Genomic DNA, 5,298 nt, shown 5'->3' on the forward strand with positions numbered 1-5,298 from the left:
AAGGAGGAACAGTGTGCATATTGTAAAGAAAAAGGACACTTGGCAAATGACTGTCCCAAGAAGACAAGGTCTCGAAGGTCCTAGCCATAAGAAAGGATAAAATTAAAGGGAGACAGGGTTTGGAACCCCTCCTAATGCCCAAGGTAATTCATGGACTACCCGAAGAACAGTGGACCTTGGCATGGGCCGGGTACCCCACTCGTTCGAGCCACCAGCCAACTGCCTTTTGCCTTTGAATGGAAGGACACTGACACGTGCAGAACTAGGCAGCTCATCTAGAGCTGAATGTCCCAAGGGTTTAAAATTCCCCAACGATGGCCAGGCAAGTAGGAGAATTTCTGGAGACATCTGGGTTTTGCAAGCTGACTAAGGAAAAAAAATTCTCCTGGACCCCAGAGCACCAGGAGGCATTTGATGCCATTAAAAAGGCCCAGCTGAAAGCATCGGCTCTAAGCCTTTTGATGTAACTAACCTTTTACCCTTTATGTGGATGAGCATAAGGGGGTCTCCTGGGGAGTTTTAACCAAATCCCTAGGGCCTTGGAACAGACCAGTTGCTTATCTGTCAAAGAAGCTTGATCCTGTAGCAAGGGGAGGGCCTGTCTATCAAAAAGATATCACTGCTGACAAGTTGACTTTGGGGCATAAAGCAACATTAATAGCCCCCATGCATTGGAGAGCATTGTCTGGCAGCCGCCAACTGATGATGACCAATGCCCGTGTGACCCACCACCAAAGCCTGCTTCTCACTGAGAGACTGAGTGGATTGTGTTCGCTCCACCAGCTAGCCTCATCCCACCACTCTTCTGTCTGTGGAGACTGGTGAACCGGGGATTCATGACTGCCATCAACTGTTGGTTAAAGAGACTGGAGTTTGCAAAGATCTTAATGACATCCTGCTGGCTGGGGAGATGATGACCAGTTCACTGCCATAAAAGGTAAAGAAAGGACTGGGGCAGTGGTACTGCTAGATGAAGAGAAGTCCATAAACATTAACAGGCAACAGGTATGCTTTTTCAACTGTTCATGTGCATGGGACTGTCTCAACTGTTTGGCTAAAAAAAATTACTGAAGAAAATTTTCCGAAGATTCAAAATACCTAAGGTAGTAAAATCAGACAATGGTACAGGTTTTGTGACCCAGGTAAGTCAGTCACTGGCCAAGATACTGGGGATTGATTAAAATTACATTGTGCATACAAACCCAAAAATTCACGTAGAAAGTATAAATAAAACCATTGAGGAGACCTACACCAAATTGACCGTGGAGACTGGTGTTAATGATCAGATAGCTCTCCTACCCTTTGTGCTTTTCAGGTTTAAAAACACCCCTGGACCATTTGGGCTGAGCCCCTGTAAATGGCTCATTGGGGGGCTCCCTCTACTGGTGGAAATTACCTCTGTACATAGTGCTGATGTGCTGTTTTCTTAAGCCTCTGTTTGCTAGGCTTAAGGTGCTCGAGTGGGTGAGACAGTGAACAAGGAAGCAGCTCTGAGAGACTTACGTGGTGGGAGATTTGGAAGTTTCACATCACTTCCATGTTGGAGATTGAGATTTCATTAGATGTCACTGCACAGAAAACTTGAGACTTGGAGGGTGGAAATAAGGGAGAGGGAACTAGGATCGACATGTATAATAATAAATTACAAAAAAACTATGCTCTGTCTCAAATATTTATGTTCAAGGACAAGTTACTGGGGAAAATGATTTCTATTTTTTTTTCCCACAGAAAACGAAAAGCTGTGGATTTCTTCCATATTAATGTGGTTTGATCAAGCCAGACCGCCTGAAACAGAATACCAAGTGAGCCTACACTCAAAACAGCTGGACAAAGCAGCCTTACAGACTACAGCCAGGATTTCAGCATCTTCTTAGAATCCCCCATGAGAGCACCCCTTACAAGCAGGAAGTAGTTTGGAAAGAACGATGCCCAAATTCCCAAATATTGTCTATAAATGTTTGTTTTCATTTAAATGGACTTGGTTATAAAAAATAAATAATAAAAAAGATGGAAAAATACTGTTAAAAGTTTATGATTATCTTCTAAAATTAGTAAAGCAATGCAAGAGTTCTTATCAAAGCTGTTAACAGTTTACCGATCAGAGATAATGACTTTTCTCTAAACTCAGTAAACCAAATCTCTAGTACACTGACCACAGGCAGGTGAAAATAAGTGTTTTTTTTTTATCTCATGCTTCAAAGGAATTACTGGCATTTTATACTATGTCTGTAAATTGTGACCAAAGATCTGTTCCTTGTAATTTCTGCATAAAAACCCAATACTCTAAAGTAAAAATGGCAGCAGTTGCAATCCGCCTCCAGTGTGTTTGTTTCTGTCAATACGAAGCCACTCCTGACATGGTCATCGAGTTTTGGTACCCATGGGGGCACATCACCCACTGAGCAGTCTGCAGCATGAGGTGTTATTGGCCGGGTTGTACAGGAACATCCAACTGACAGGAAATAAAAGCAGGTACCAGATCAAATATGATAATTTTCTTTCTCTCATCAGAAAGGTTGATCATTGCTCTGTAACTGTAGTAGTTTTATTCCTGAACCTCAGAAAAACCACTTAACAAACACAAAATTATAAAAAGAGTATTCTTCATGGAAAATTGAAAATTTAGAGAGGAATAGAGCTAGGAAGATTTTTGTGTATGACCACTACTGTTAGCCAGCACATCTTACTCAGTGAGCAGTTTTAAACAATCTGCATTATTCAAAAATTCAAGCTTTGTAAGACCCTCAGAATGAGGAGTCTCCCAGTTTCCATCGGTATCCCCAAGAACTCAATGTCCAGTCCAGTTGCTGCAACATGCAAGAGGCTTTAATGAACAGGAAACATTTGTGCAAAGGGGCCCCTCCAGCAGGCAGACTAGTGAGAAGAAGCCATCTCCTCCCTCCACCCCTCCACACGGCACAGGTGTTTTTAAAGGCAAATACCCCAAGCTTAGGGAGGGGGTGGGACCCTCTGTCCATTGAGTACATGACCCTTTGAGGCTGGTCTCCCTATTAGGGTCAACAGACCTTAGGGCCTCAGGGTGTTCTAATTAATCTTTTCTGGGCAAACCGGAGGTGCAGTTATCTATTTGTTTCTTAAAGACCCTATTCAACACCTGCTGACTCACAAGAAAGGAGGGACAGTCTGAATTCTGGGTATCTTGTTTTCTCAGGGCCTTGTGAGGGGGAAGTTAGCAGATTCCAAGGAACAGATATTGCTAGGGGTTAACTTTCCAGTTTAGTCTGTCCTTCATTTAAAATGGGGCGTTTCTCTAACTTTACTTTTTTGTCTTTCACGCCCTATATCTTATCTCTAGAGAGTAAAGTTCTAGTACTCTGATCTACAATGCACCCCGCCCTCTGCCCTTTAGGACCTGCACCCTCCTGATGTCATTATTGGAGCTGACACCATCATGGTGAGTGAGGCCCTGCTCCTTCCGGCCCTGCCCTCCCCGCCCCTCACTGACCCAGCCCCTTGGCGTCTGGCCCCACCCACTGCAGGCTGCGGATGGGTGTCATACTGGAGAAGCCAAAGGACAAGGATGATGCCTACAGGATGCTGCTCAGGTGGGCAGGGCCTGAAGGGGCGGGGCAGACCCACCCAGGGCAGAGTGGGCAGGGCCTCTGCATGGAGCTCTTGCCTCTGCCCACCCCAGCCTCGCCCCTTGCAAACCACACCCTGTCCCACCTTCCCTGGCCCCGCCCAGGCTGAGTGGCAGGCAGGGTCTCACAAAGTAGACCTCCTTTGGCTGTCTTATTGCTCTAAGAGTTTCCAAGAGCTCAGAACAACATTGGACAAATCTGTCTGGCAGGACATCACCAAAGTCATCATACACTTCACCAGGGGCAGGATACATCTCCAAGGTGAGCTGTGTCAGGTGGGCAGTGTGCTGAAGCAGCTTCTTAAGGCTGGTCAAAGACAGGAAGTTCTTCATCAAATTCACCTCCACCAGCTGGGAACACTGGCTCAGGGCAGGGAGGATGACATCCATTTGGAAGTCCATGAGCATACAACCCTTCAATTTTAATGTCTGCAGGGTAGCTGTCAATCTCTCTAGCAGTCTTCCCAGAAGTGGATGACTTAAATTTAAAAAGGTGACACCACTCAGGTCCAGATGTGTGAGCCGATGGACGCTTGGGCACTGGGACAGGTAACTCATGTCTGATTCTTATAGTGAGCAGCGAGTGATTGCTAGGGTCTCTAAGGGACTCTCCAAGTTCCTACAGAAAGACAAGGCAGATTATCTCAGTAAGTTTAATAGTGGTAGACAAAGGGCACCAACTTCAAGTGAGCAGTGGTTAGTGTGTCCTAATGTCGTTCTGAGATCTTGGTGGAGGTCAATTCCAGAATGCTCTCAGATGGAGAAGTAATAGCACAGGCAAAATCATGTGACTGCTTAGGTCCCCAACCCTGGTTCCCCTGCGCTGTCAAACTCAAAGCCTCATCAGATGACAAATGGGGCCAGCAGGAAGCCAAGAAAGAAGACCTGGTGGCAACTCAGAGCCTTCTCTGTGTGTGCTAACATTGGTCCTCATGAGTCCCACCTCCTAGCACAGCCTCTGTACTACTGAGAGGTCTTCCCTTTGACCCACCCTAATCACTTCACTCTCAGTAATTTTCCATTGACTTAGACACTACCTGTGCTCAGAGAGCCCCTGTCCCTTGGAAAATCAGAGAGCGATGTAAACTGTGCATACAGTTCTGAGGACAGTGCTGACATGGGGCAACATGTGACTTAAAACACCCTCCCCTCTGTAGGTCAGGTTTCAAAGACCGTTTCTCGGTGATGGTGGCAAGAATAGCAGAAAGACTACTAGAGCAATCATTCAGAGGTCATATCCGTGTGTAGTCACCAGTGGCTGGCAAGCCCCAGGTGTACACTGATGTTTCATGTAACACGGAAAGGCTCTTCTCTGGCCTGTGAAACAAGCTCTCTATCCTTCCTTACCTGAGCACTTGGTCCAGTCTTGCATTCAGGAGGAAGACACGATTCAAACAGAGATGCTGGAGCTTGTTGAGTTGGGAGAACTGAGAAACGATCTGTCGAAAACACCTTCGTTTCATCTCTTGGTTCCACAACCAACGCAAGGGTGTGAAGACTTCATGAAGAAGGAGTTTCTGAAGGTTTTTCATCTGGCCCAGGCCAGGGGCAAACTTTGCAAGGGTCCTCAGGTCCCAGCGAGCATTCACTTCCAGTTCCCTTATACTGCATGGCGCAAATACCTCCAGCAGCTCTAGGGGGTTATAGACAGGGCGGGCCCCAAACTCCAGCTTTTCACAGATCACCTGCAGCACATC

This window comes from Phodopus roborovskii, unplaced genomic scaffold (genome assembly GCF_943737965.1).
Source record: "Phodopus roborovskii unplaced genomic scaffold, PHOROB, whole genome shotgun sequence".
Taxonomy (NCBI): Eukaryota; Metazoa; Chordata; class Mammalia; order Rodentia; family Cricetidae; genus Phodopus; species Phodopus roborovskii.